Raw genomic sequence first — 15,220 nt, forward strand, 5'->3', positions numbered from 1 at the left:
ACCTGTGGGGTGCCTGTTAAAATGCAGCTAGAATATGCAATCACTCTCTCATTGTCTGGGGAAGAGGTCAGATGTCTCCTGAGAGAAACTGCTAGTTGTGCTATGAGTCACAGTTTTTTGTTTAAGTGAGGGACACTAGGCCCCTCGCTCTAGAGAGGGTATTACATTGTATTGGTTAGTAGCCAGAAGGATAGGTTTTTGTTTATGTTTTGTTCTGTTTGAAAGCTGGTAAATAAAACTAGATGTGGCTATTTAACCTGAAACACTGGATTTGTGTGATTTTCTGGCTGGAGTGCAACCGTCCACCCCAGAGGACAGCATCCCCAATACGATTTTATTTATATATATATATATATATATATATATATATATATATATATATATATGCACATTTTTTTGTTTAGGATAGACAAGTACTTATGTACATATTCCTAATGTTTAGCAATTTTGCTTTTTCAAACTAGAGGCAAGGGTAAAACAAGGATATAGTATTATAGCTGGAGAGTTCAAAACCATTATTGAAAAAAATATAGACCTCACCAAGCCCCTTATTGATAAAAGCAAGTAAGGCACCATTCTGCTCTTTTCGCTAAGGAATTACTCATAATAATGTATAACTGGCATGAACCACGAAAAAAATATTCACGTATTGACTAGATCCCCAAATGCATCAGCTAACAAAATAGGCACAGATTGAATTGATTAACTGATCACATCATGACACACATCTATTGATATTGCTGAATTATATAATATGAAGGGAGAGAGAGAGAGAGGACATTAAATGACTCCTTCCTGTCATCTAATGATATATGTACTAAGACAATAAATATGTTTGTTTAAATATCACACTTAATAGAACTTCAGGTAAAACACTGTTGAATTTATGGTGTGAGCACATATCAATGATAAAATGTCATTTATAAGGTTTTTAAATATAATTACAAGAATTAGAACTAAGAAATACATATAACATTTTTTTTATTTTTTTTTTAAAGACCAATTTAAAAGTATTTATTAATAATTAACTAAAATTATGGGCATATTACATTCAATTGTCTTATAGAAATCAGGATATGGAAACTCAAACATGCACACTGCTCTAAAGGAAGTAAGTCTGACTACCTATTAGCAAATCAATAGAGGAAGCAAAACACCAACAAAAAAGTGTATACTTAAAAGGAGTAAAAGGCAAAATATTGAATGCTTATGATATAGTACAAGCATTTGCAGTTTATTCATCCCTATATTACTTGAAATGTGACAATTCAATTCTCTGTAAAATTAAATATTTTTTAATGGAGATGCTAAAATATATGCAAACTAGATGATTGGATAACTAGATGATTTAACATTCTTCTGACCAAGTAGGTATCATGAAGAACGGACAAGTCCTAGATCATAAAAGCCCTTTGTGGACATCTTGCAGACATCATAGGAAGTTTTTCTCTGCCCTAGTTCTGGATGCAGAGAGGGCAGAGCTGCAACATTTTAATTTCAATGGACCAGTACTATCAGTATTGTTGGCCCCCTACTCTGACCCGTCAGCAAAGGATTTAAATTAAGGATGAGCGCACTCGGATTCCTGGAATCCGAGCCCCCCCGAACAATGCGGATCCGAGTCAGATCCGAGCACTGTCCAGGTATTCCCGCCAATTCCGAAACTTAAAACGAGGCTCTGAGTCATAATCCCGCTGTCGGATCTCGCGATACTCGACACCTTTAAATTCCCCGCTTGCCGCCGCCATCTTCACTCAGGCATTGATCAGGGAAGAGGGAGGGTGTTAGGTGGTCCTCTGTCCTGCTATTTCTCGTGCTGTGCTGTGCTGTGCTCTGTCCTGCTGAGTCCAGTGGTGTTTTTGGCAGTGCTCTGTCCTGCTGAGTCCAGTGGTGCATCAGTCCAGTGCTCTGTCCTTGCTGAGTCCAGCGGTGCATTTTGTCCTGTGCTTTGTTCAGCAAAGTGCATATTTCTTTCAAAAGTATTAAAAATTCTTTCATAAAAAGAAAACAAAAGAAAAATTCTACAAAAATCCTTTTAAATTAATATAAAAAAAAAATCAAAAAAGTCCTTGCTGAGTCCAGTGGTGCATCAGTCCAGTGCTGTGTCCTTGTTGAGTCCAGTGGTGCATCAGTCCAGTGCTCTGTCTTTGCTGAGTCCAGTGGTGCATCAGTTGAGTGCTCTGTCCTTGCTGAGTCCAGTGGTGCATCAGTCCAGTGCTGTGTCCTTGCTGAGTCCAGTGGTGCATCAGTCCAGTGCTGTGTCCTTGCTGAGTCCAGTGGTGCATCAGTCCAGTGCTCTGTCCTTGCTGAGTCCAGTGGTGCATCAGTCCAGTGCTCTGTCCTTGCTGAGTCCAGTGGTGCTTTTGTCCTGTATTTGTTTCTGACAAGTCCATATCAATTTGTTAATTAGCCAAAAATCTTTTAAAATTTTTTAAAAAAATCTCCAAAAAAAAATAAAAAAAATATAAAAAAATAATTGAAAAACTATAAAAAATATTATAGAGCAATATATTCTTGCAGTCCCAAAATAGAGGACCTGCCATTTCTATTACTACGTTCATTATTTCTGTAGTTCCAAAAAATAGGAACTGCCAGTTCTATTACTACGGTCATTGTTTGTGTAGTTCCAAAAAATAGGAACTGCCAGTTCTATTACTACTGTAATTCTTTAAGCAGTTCCAGAGAATAGGTACTGCAATCTATATTACATTTAATATGTTACATTTTTAAGCAGTGCAAGAGAATAGGTACTGCAATCTATATTACATTTACTACGTTCAATTTTTAAGCATTTCCAAAGTGTGTGTGCTTTAGGGGTACACTCATTAGTGCTGCATATAATGGAGTACAAAAATTTGGAGGATAAAGTAGGGAAAGAGCAAGACCTACTTCCTCCTAATGCTGAAGCTGCTGCCACTAGTCATGACATAGATGATGAAATGCCATCAACGTCGTCTGCCAAGGCCGATGCCCAATCTCCTAGTAGAGGGCATGTAAAATCCAAAAACCCAAAGTTCCCAAAAATTAGCAAAAAAAGAAAATTAAAATCATCTGAGGAGAAACGTAAACTTGCCTATATGCCATTTACGACACGGAGTGGCAAGGAACGGCTTAGGCCCTGGCCCGTGTTCATGACTAGTGGTTCAGCTTCACCCATGGATCTAAGCACTTCTCCCCCCCTAACAAATTTAAGAGACTTAAGCTGTCATCAACAACTAGTCCAAGTCCAGCGAGTCCAAGGGTTTTTGTGGTTGCGAAGCCTGACCTTCCCATTACTGTACGGGAAGAGGTGGCTCCTTCAACCATTTGCAGCACGCCCTCTGCATATGCTGGAAGGATCACCCACAGTCCAGTTACAGATTTGGCTAATGAAGGTGTGAATGTTGTACACCGGGAGGAGGATATTGATGTAGCTGGCGCTGAGGAGGAACTTGACGAGAAGGATGCTGATGTGGTTATCATAAATGAGCCACCAGGGGGGGAAACAATTGTTGTTCATGGGATGAAAAAGCCCATCGTCGTGCCTGGTCAGAAGACCAAAAAATCCACCTCTTCTGTCTGGAGTTATTTTTATCGAAATCCATACAACAAATGTATGGCCATATGTAGCTTATGTAAAGCTCAAATAAGCAGGGGTAAGGTTCTTGGCCACCTAGGGTCATCCTCACTTATACGTCACCTGAAGAACCTTCATAATTCAGTGTTTAGTTCAGGACCTGTGGCTAGGACCGTCACCAGTCCAGGAACACCTAAATCCCTTGGTCCTGTTGGATACATACCACCAACACCCTCCTCGTCAACTTCCTCCACAATCTCCATCAGATTTAGTCCTGCAGGCCATGTCACCAGCCAGACTGGGGATTTGTGGTGTCAGACAACGCCAGTAACATTGTGCGGGCATTACATATGGGCAATTTCCTTTGTGGCTCCATTACCCCAATTAAAAGGATTTTTACCTGTTGGTGTAATGATGTTATAAACACTACACTTGAAAGCTTGAGCCTTTAAATGAAAAAGTCACTCTTCATTGCACGAAGATTTGCAACAGGGACAGTTTTTTTGTTCCCAAAGTCAACAAATAACACTTCGACGCTGTCTGTCTTTGACATACTTGATGGGATCTCAATGATGAATGCTCTGTACTATGGTCATTGAAAACAAGAGGTAGTGACGCGCTCGAACTACACCCTCAGTCTATATGCTGCAGAGGATGTAGGAGCAGCCATATGTGCAGTGGAATTTAGACCAGTTGGAGGAGGTATTGTGGCCCCTGTACCAAATTGGGTACCGGGCCCACTCCACTACGCAGTCCAGAAAGCTACCTCGGTGCAATGTTTTGGACTAAAGACAATATTGTGAGGTGTGAGGTGTTCAGAATAGACTGGAAATGAGTGGAAATGATTGTTATTGAATGTTATTGAGGTTAATAATAGCGTAGGAGTGGAAAAAAAACCCAAAAAACTGGATTTTAGTGCTTTTTATGCTTTTTTACATATAAATCAGAACCCAAAACCCGAAATCAGAACCAAAACCTTTCGTCAGGTGTTTTGGCAAAACAAATCAGAACACAAAACCTCAAGCTAATCAGAACCCAAAACCCAAAACACTAAAAGTGCCCGGTGCACACCCTTAATTTAAATGCTGGTTTTAACTCAATGGCATTTAATAATACCATTAGCACTAGACAGGGGGGCTATTATAACCTCTGTTTTTTGCTTTAGTAATGAAACATCTAAATTAATATAGCAGGTAGCACAGTGTGATTAAAGGGCTAATATTTGAGAGTGGGAACACAAAATAGTTCTAAATTTAAATGACATTGGCAAAATAAGTGATTTAACATTACTATCTATACTTATAAGAGGGAATTGAAATTAAACTGGAGGTGAAGATGCAACTACACTTCATGGTTTGTTAGAACTGTAGCTTTGAAAATGTGGATTTAACATTTATAAAAGTTTTAAGAACAATTTTTTTTTATCTCTCCCCTGAATACATGAAATATGTACAAACAATATTAAACCCTTTGATTTGGGTCGGAGGAAAAGTCTGAATTCTCAAAATTATTGTATAATAATCACAAGAGTATAGAGACCTGTCCAAAATTGCTAAATATTATTATGGTGATGCCACTGTAAAGGTAATTGGTGAGGACTTTAGTCTTAAAAAAAATAATTTGCATTTGTAGTAATAAAACAAGGCTTCTGTGAATATTACTGGACAGTTAAAATAACTGTAATCATAAATTTCCCCTCTGCTCTCCTGACTGTGCAAATCTTCATTCTTCATTTACAGCTTTAATTCACCAGCCATAAAATTTATTTTTTGCAGGGGGGCGCCAGACATGCTAGCACCGGCCCTGATGACAAAACAAATACTTTAAGATACTTAGGTGGCCAGGGCGACTTCTTTACTGCTATGAATGTGCTGGAAGTTGTTTTGACTGTGAGGTGTGAGAGATAGCAGGAACAAGCATCTAGTAGAACAAGCTATGCTCCCAAATCTGCACCTCCTTGCTGCGGGAATGAGACATATTAATTGTAACTCATGATCTGAGATTGCCATGAGGACTTTACTATGAAAGTTGGTATTACTTGGTCCCCATGTCAACAACATTATTTGTCTATAACAGTGTTTCCTAAACTCAGTCCTCAAGTACCCCCTGTATTCATTACTGACTGATACATTGAAATAGAGCCACAGGTGCTATAATTATAATGTGTCAGTCAGTAATGAATACACCTGTGCTCCAGCAGGGAGATATGGAAAACATGCACTGTTAGGGGTACTGGAGGGCTGAGTTTGGGAAACACTGGTCTATAATACAAAACTGAGGCCTCCTATAATATCTGTATAAACAGTGAATTTTAATGCCATTGCTTACAGTTGGTGAGATTTGATATGGTGAGTTCAGTGTTGATTAGAAGAAAAGGATGATTTTTATAAGGAACAACTGTAAATTATGACAGATATTAGAAGTCACCTTAGTGGTGACTTCTAATGGCCTTTATAAAAGCTCTTGCCCCCATCTCTAGGAAGAAAAACAGCCCTGTGCTGAAAGTAAACTAAAATTTTTTTGTAATAAAAAGAGCATACATGGGCAGTCTTAAACTACTTGGGTATGATGGCATTTGTAGAACTACAAGTATCAGCAATCACATGGCTGTTAGAGCATGCTGGCACTTGTATAACTACAGCACAAACAAAAAAACAATAAAAAAAAAAACCAGCACGGACACCATGTTAAAATCTTTTATTTAAATAAAGACTCTCCCAAGCCTTCTTTCACCAATTTATTAATCGTCCAAATTCATTGGGATTCTGTTGTTTTTTTCAGGCTTTTAATCCATAAAGAGTAAAAAAAACACATAGACACCAGATACTTGCTCTTTGCAGAGCCCCATCTCAAATAGCAGGCTGACTTCACTCTGATTGGTCAGAGTCTAAGAAAGATGATCTAATTGGTTAGTAGCGGTTAGATCCCATGCCATACATCGTTCATTGATACATTTTATCAAAGAACCCCAGTAAGTAGACATAATTTCCATTCTTCCTCTTTTATAGATTATCCCCATATGCAGGGGCGCAACTAGCATCATTTTGAAGGGGCCCAGAAAGTTTTTAGGGAGGAATATCCTCCCTTCACTGATCCTGCCAAGCCATATGCCCTCTTTCACACTACTACACAACACTCTGATCTTCCTGCTCAGAGAGGAAAGAAATACCAGAGCCTTTACTTCTAATTTAAAACTTTTAGTACACATCTAAAGGGATTAAAATTTATGAAAAATGTTGTAATAAGTAATGACCAAAATTGCATCTCTACACTGTTTCTCAGGCTGTATTTTGAGTTGCACATATCTTAAAATACACATATCTTTAAATCTAGCATATTGGTAAATCCCTTGCAAAATTGTGCCATAAACATGGAGAATTGCACCAGGTTGCTGGGCATGCAAAGATACGGCTCCTAAAGGACTTGACTTGCATCTCTGTGCCCTTATTGTACTGAAGTTACATGTGAAAGCTCCCAGTTTTCCTCTCCAAGAGTAAAGGCCACTTTACATGCAGATGAAAACACTGAATTTATTGCTGTAGGCTATCAAATGCTATAAACTTCTGCTGCTAAGTGAAAACGGAACTATAAAAAACTATAATAGATTGTATGCAATTAATATAAAATAACAAATGAACACAATGATGATAATGACAGAGTGATAAGCAGCTGCCTTGTGCTACCTACCTAGATCACTGTCTCACTTTGCCTTGGGAGGTGATTGGAAGCAATAGAACATGCTGTCTACCTGTCACCCTCTTCTCAGACCCTGTACTTTGTTACTTTATCCTCCTAGTTTGTCTAATTGTAATTTATTTTAAGGTGCCCAAATGCCTGTGCAATGAAATTTAAATAGCAAAAGTAAAACAGTGCTTTCTCTAAATACTGTATACTAGTATGGCAAATTGTGAAAAGGATGAGCTATTAAAATCTGAGCTCTTGTAATGATTCCAGGCTTTCTGACTGGCTCTTCTTCATTTCTGAAAGGCATTGCTAAACATTTTTATTTGCCTCACATTTGCAAAATGCTTTTGCTGCCTGCGAAACACTGAGATTCATAGAAACCCAAAATGTCCCAAATAATTTCATTAATCTCTACAAATGATTTGTGAGGAGCTTCCCCTACATTCAAAGACTTTTCCTCACATGTCACATAATTTATGAGTGCCATGACTTGTAAATTAGGCAAGCTTACATCCTGTCTCATGATGCACATTGTAGAAGCAGCTGTGTCATTCTGTAGCTGATTTGTAAAGTCAAATTATTATTATTATTATTATTATTATTATTATTATTATTTCTGTGACAGGATGGACCGCCTATGCCACCCTGTCTGTTGCTGCTGGGAACTGGCTGGGTTTACTTTGCCACCGCTCCCTCAAATGCGCCCTCTAACCGCTGTAGGAGGGGCTTACAAATGCTGCTACCACTGTAATCCTTACCGGCATCCAGAACCGGGTCTTTCTGGGTAACTGATGATGCGAGTGTACTCCGTTATTGGTGTACCTGGGATGGCACTCCTGACCTCTTCCTATGGATCAGGGTTGCTGTGGATGGATCCCCCTTGGCCTATGACACTGGCCAGAGCTGCTGGGTAGCGGACAGAGTGGTGGTACTGGATGCTGGGTACAAACCTCAGAATCAGCCGGGAACGGATTCGATTTTGGTTCTAATCTGTAGGTCACAGGGATAGAGAAGTTTCCAAGCAGGTCTTTGAAGCAAGTGATGTTTATTTGCTTACCCTGATTGAAGGTACCGGGAGCAGGTCAGATGGAGCAAGAAGAACAATTTTCATACAAGACAGTGCTTTTTATACAGATTTGAACACAGCCTCACATGGTAAGCCAGCCCCCTGAGGTCTGAGCAATTTTTAGAATCAGGATGCAATTTTTTTTACCTAAACATGGAGTTACATGCAATGTAAAGTTAACAATATTTACACTTATCTGTAATATCCTAAACCTTGCTGTGATTTCCTGCATCTTGTGTTAGACGCAAGAAATCTAGTAGCAAGTCTTAATTAAACTTTCCTGTGCCATCAGGTGCTGGACCCTCACACATCAAAAGGTCTAATTACCATGAGATTAACATGGGTCTTGTCTTTAGACAGCTGCAGAATACACATTCCCAAAGAAAGTCACAAAACCCCAAACAAGTCATTTGCCTACTATTGTATAAATAAGCGCCCCTGAGCCAGTCACAATTAGTATTATTATTATTATTTTCAACAGTTTGTTGTACATTTAAATTACTATGTATGTCATCATAATTTTAAAATCCTTTAGATAAATGCACTTTAAGGGGGCTATTTACTAAACTGCGGATTTGAAAAAGTGGAGATGTTGCCTGTAACAACCAATCAGATTCTAGCTTTGTAGAATGTAAGAACTAAATGAAAGCTAGAATATGATTGGTTGCTATAGACAACATCCCCACTTTTTCAAACCCGCAGTTTAGTAAATATACCCCTAGGTTTCTTTGCTTAATTGTGACTACTACAGAGGAACACATATTCTAAACATAGCTTCATAGTATCCTTCTCTACCGGCTAAGAGAAAACTTAGGGGCTTGGGACTGTCTTCCCTTTGTCTGATCTGTAGCATGTGTTCATACCTTCATGCCTGACTATGACCCTTACCACATCCTTCTCTACCCCTATATTGCTAGAATAACCCCCTGCCATTAGGCCATGCCCCCAAGCTGTTGTATTGTGAGGGGATTAATAGTCATGAATAAGATAGGCAGTATGGTTTTGGATGGAGAAAAGCAGATTATGAGATAGAGACAAACAACCTCTGCATGGACAGTTTAGCTTGCCTAAAGATAGTAACACATTTGTCGAATCTAAGTCGTGCAAGGAAAATATAAAATTACACAGTCATCTCTTAATACTGTATTTTCATCAGGCTAATAGAAGTAGAAAATAAAGAAACCTAGTTTTAGTTTGTCTTTAAAAACATTTCAGAGAAATCCTCTACAGTAAGTATGTATACATAAGGAAATGTGAATTGCTAAAATGTTTATAGAATTATCGTCAACATGAATTTGAACACTGAGATCATCGATGTTCAGTTATCCATCAATGTTATTCTTGCAACATTAGGAAATGTCTGCTTTGTGGAAGAATACAACAGCAGATGTTGATGTATTGATTATGCTGAGCTTAGAGTTATCAGGGTCAATGAACTATCTCACATGTTACCTATCTGATGCTAAGATATTGATTGTTCTCTTAAAGCGAAATAAAAAAATCTGCTTTAAATTCAGTGTATCTCTTGTCTAGTAATTACCAGAATATTACAATGTTTGGATATCGGACTACAGACTGTTCAACCTGTCATTCACTAACATTGCTTAAGGATGCAAAGAAAGATGATTATGATAATAATAATATTAATAATAATAATAATAATACTTTCACTCCAACAAACCCAAATCCCACCATCAGCTAAACAACGACACAGCTGCTTATACAATGTGCATCATGAGACAGGATGCAAGCTTGACTAGTATACAAGACCGTGATGTTTCTCAGTGCAGCAGAGGCTCACCGCAAGTCATATGTAGAGAAGAATGAAATTATTTAGGAAATATTGAGTTTCCCTTAGGAAACTAAATTCCCTTAGGAGCCATGCCCATGGTTCGTTGCGGAATGTTGAGAGTTTAAACAGAGAAATGTGAGCAAAAATAAGCAAAGAATTGCCTGTATAGCACTCATTAACCTCTCCTATGGAACCTTGCATTTAATAATGAAAACAATGTTTGGCAATGCCTTAAAAACCAAAAAAACAGACAGTCAATAAGCAGCATGTTTTAATAACCCCACCTCCTCATTATTTGTCATTGCAGTATTTTGATTTTGCTATTCATAATACATAGCAAATGATCCTAGGGTAACTAGGAGGGTTGAAGAAACAAAGTACAGAGCCTGGGATACTGGGACGGGTATACTCTGTTGTTCACAGCCACCACTGCATGATGACACAGTGACCTTAGCACTAGGCAGCTGCCTATCACTCTGCCATTGTAATTATTATAGCACTATGAAATGTATTGTATCAAATCTGTTCAATACCCTGGAACAATACTTTCCAACTTACCAGAGTACCAACATTTCCTGTTCAGAAACGTAATGCTCTTGTCTTCTGTCTTTTTACATGGTGCACAGCATGGAGATATGAATCAAGGTAATAATAGTTCAGACAGACCCAGCTGGTTGATACATATTGCCATCAAGAGTAATGTCTTAAGAGTAAAAAAATCATTAGGTAGATACATTGCATCTGATTCATTAAAGAACATAGGCAAGCAGTTTTCTTGCTTAAGTTTTCTGGACAAAACCATGTTACAATGCAAGGGGTGCAAATTAGTTTTCTATTTTGCACATAAATTTAATACTGTCTGTTTTTTCATGTAGCACACAAATACTTGATAGCTTATTTGTTCACTGGAATTTAAAGTTGATATTTATGTGCTACATGAAAAAACAGACAGTATTTAACTTATGTACAAAATAAAAAACTAATTTACACCCCTTGCATTGTAACATGGTTTTGTCCAGAACACATAAGTAATAAATCTTACTCAATTTCTTTCCTAAGTTCCTTAATGAATCAAGCCCATTAAGTCTGAAATGATTTGCTGTAACAGAAACTTTAGTCTATACTAAAGCACTAAAAGTGGCAAAAATGGATTTAATATAATGTTCCTGGTTCATTTGAATGGTTTTGCAAGCAGTATGTAAGCTGTAGATATTTTGGATTTGATGTAGTATACTATAGTGCAATATATGAAGATAAGTGAAGAGAACTCATATCTTTCATACACTGCAGTCAGTCATGTTGTGCTATTTCTTTATGTAAATGTAAATATTTGTACATAGCCCTCACTTGTGTTTAGAGAGCTGTGATAAAATATCCTCTTCCTAATTAGAAGCAACATTCTATTTGCATTCAGTCATATTTATAAACATGTAAATGTAGCAAAGCGACTTTAAGGAAGCAAACTCAGGGATCAACACATACATGAATCTGTGGAACCGCGACTAATTCAATTGATTTAAGTAGCGCTGGGAATTTAAGCAGATCAAGAGTGTGCTGAGAAAATTCCCTTGACGTGTGAATCACTCTTGTCCTACGCAGATTATGAAGATAGTTCTCACATCTGGAAACAGAATAAAAAGATCAACCCACTTAAAGTTTATTCTACAGAGACAAAATATAGATTTAGCCATTATAACATCCTATTTTTAATACAAAAGAGACCATTTTAAAAGACAGCATTGTATTAATGAAATGTTAGTGTGCTTTATACTTGAAAATAAATTATTTTTATTTTATTATATATCAACCTTTATGTTTTAGAAACAATGATGTCATCTTTCAGATTAAAAAAATGTGATGGCTTGCAGCAGCTACTTTATCTTACTAATATCACTATTGCCATTACTACTGATGGAGAGCTTTGCCTTTTAGACTGCAATTACATCTCTTTATAAACATTAATTGATATATAAGCTTTAATATGTTAGTAGTGAAAATTAAAGCAGAACGATTATTATCTGTGTTTTGTCTTTGTGAGTATATGCTCCACAGCTGAATTTTTATTTGCTATTTCAATTTTAACATAATTTGGGTAACTTTTAATATATTGCCAATCTGCTTAATTTTCACAATGTCGTAATAATATGTTTCTGCTTTTCCCTTTGGTTTTTTAGTTGCAGTCATCTAGACTGAATTTATTAAGTAGGATGAATCGCATTTACTAAAAAAAAAAATGTTGTTTCTTTGTAAAGCATCAGCAAACATTTTGATAGGGAAGGGCAACTAAATTAATTAGATTTTAGCAGATATGATAGGACAAAAGACAGTCTATATTTCAATACACTAGAGAAGAAGCAGTTTAATGGGATATGATCACTTTATACAAATACATTCATGCTAGAGCATGGTTTCTCAGTGCCCTAGGCAAACAATTAACCTACCCAACCCCCCTCTTCCCTCAATACCCACACCCTCACTCCCTTGAGTTTTGTAGGTAAGGGTGCAGTCTAGGTGCACTGATGTCAGGGGCAACTGCAGGGAGGGGGGTTTCCAAAGGTTGGATTTCAAAACAATGCAAAGAAAAAACTTGTGACAATAAGCTGCTAACAGACCCACCCCTCTCCCCACACATTACACCAATACCACCTGCACTCCTCTCCCCACACATTACACCAATACCACCTGCACTCCTCTCCCCACACATTACACCAATACCACCTGCCCTCCTCTCCCCACTCATTACACCAATACCACCTGCACTCCTCTCCCCACACATTACACCAATACCACCTGCACTCCTCTCCCCACTCATTACACCAATACCACCTGCACCCCTCTCCCCAACACATTACACCAATACCACCTGCACTCTTCTCCCCACACATTACACCAATACCACCTGCACTCCTCTCCCCACACATTACACCAATACCACCTGCACTCATTACACCAAAAGACTCCACCCCTCGCATAACACCAATACTACCCCCACTCCTGTCTCCACACACATTACAGTCTTGACCAAAAGTTTTGAGAATGACACAAATATTATTTTTCACAAAGTTTGCTGCCGCCGTTTTTATGATAGCAATTTGCATATAAACTAGAACGTCATGAAGAGTAATCAGATGCATTGCAATTAATTTCAAAGTCCCTTTTGGCCACGACAATGAACTTTATCACAAAAACATTTCCACTGCATTTCAGCCCTGCCACAAAAGGACCAGCTGACATCAGGTAAGTGATTCTCTGGTTTACACAAGTGAGAGTGTTGACAATGACAAGGCTAAAGATCACTCTGTCATGCTGATTGAGTTAGAATAACAGACTGGAAGTTTTAAAAGGAGGGTGGTACTTGAAATCATTGTTCTTCGTCTGTTAACCATGGTTAGCTGCAAGGAAACACATGCAGTCATCATTGCTTTGCACAAAATGGCTTCACGAGCAAGGATACTGCTGCTAGTAAGATTGCATCTAAATCAAACATTTATCGGATTATCAAGAACTTCAAAGAGAGAGGTTCAATAGTTGTGAAGAAGGCTTCAGGGCACTCAAGAATATCCAGCAAGCACCAGGACGTCTCCTAAAGTTGATTCATCTGCGGGATCGGGGCATCACCAGTGTAGAGCTTGCTCAGGAATGGCAGTAGGCAGGTGTGAGTGCATCTGCACGTACAGTGATGGCCTGGTGTCAAGAAGGCCAGCAAAGAAGCCACTTATCTCCAGGGAAAATATCAAAGCCAGACTGATATTCTGTAAAAGTTATAGGGATTAGACTGCTGAGGACTAGGGTAAAGTCATTTTCTCTGATGAATCCCCTTTCAGATTGTTTGGGGCATCTGGAAAAACGCTTGTCCAGAGAAGGAAAGGTGAGCGCTACCATCAGTCCGGTGTCATGCCAACAGGGGATTGCTTCTCAGCCTAGAGAGTGGGCTCACTCTCAATTTTGCCTAAGAATACAGTCCTGAATAAAGAATGGTACCAAAACATCATCCAAGAGCAGCATCTTCCAATCATCCAAGAACAGTTTGGGGATGAACAATACCTTTTCCAGTATGATGGAGCACCTTGCCATAAGTCAAAAGTGATAACTAAGTGGATCGGAGATCAAAACATCAAGATTTTGGGTCCATGGCCAGGAAACTCACCAGACCTTAATTCCATTGTGAACTTGTGGTCAATCCTCAAGAGGCGAGTGGACAAACAAAACCCCACAAATTCTGACAAACTCCAAGCATTGATAGGCAAGATTGGGCGGCCATCAGTCAGTATGTGGCCCAGAAGTTGATTGACAGCATGCCAGGGCGAATTGCAGAGTCTTCAAAAAGAAGGGTCAACACTGCAAATATTGACTCTTTGCATAAACTTAATGTACTTGTCAATAAAAGCCATATACCATAGCAACATCTGACAAAAAGGTCTAAAAACACTGAAGCAGCAAACTTTGTGAAAACCAATACTTGTGTTATTCACAAAACTTTTGGCCATGACTTTACAGCAATTCTACCCCCCACTACTCTCCCCACACATTACACCAATAACAACCCCACTTCTATCCTAACACCAAAAACACCCACCCTCAGAGTACACCAATACCACACCCACCGTCTCCCCGCACAGTACATGCAGGCGCTGGCTGCCAAATATTAATCTGGGGGCAAGTGCACAGCAGTGGTCCATCATAAGTAACCCCCAAATCCTCAAAAATAACCCCTCATCATAATTAACCACCTCATAATAATCCTTAACTTCCTCATCAATGAATTCTCTCATTCTGTCATTAACCTCCTCAAAATCATTAAATCTCTCATTATCATAATAGCCTCTTTATCAACATTAACTTCCTATCATTAATTAACCTCAACATTACAAATTAACTCCTTATAAGCATTGACTCCCACATCATCACCCACATAATGAATGCCCCCCATAGTCATTAAATACTTTAGCCTCATCATAATAACTCATACAATATCGTTGACCCCTTTATGATCATTAATTACCACATCCCCATAATTAATTAACCATAACATCATTAAATAACCCCTTTTATAGTCATTAAATTCCTTAAACAGTACCTTCCTCAGCCTCATCAAAAGTATCATATTAAGATCATTAACACC

Source organism: Mixophyes fleayi, chromosome 9 (assembly GCF_038048845.1).
Source record: "Mixophyes fleayi isolate aMixFle1 chromosome 9, aMixFle1.hap1, whole genome shotgun sequence".
NCBI lineage: Eukaryota > Metazoa > Chordata > Amphibia > Anura > Limnodynastidae > Mixophyes > Mixophyes fleayi.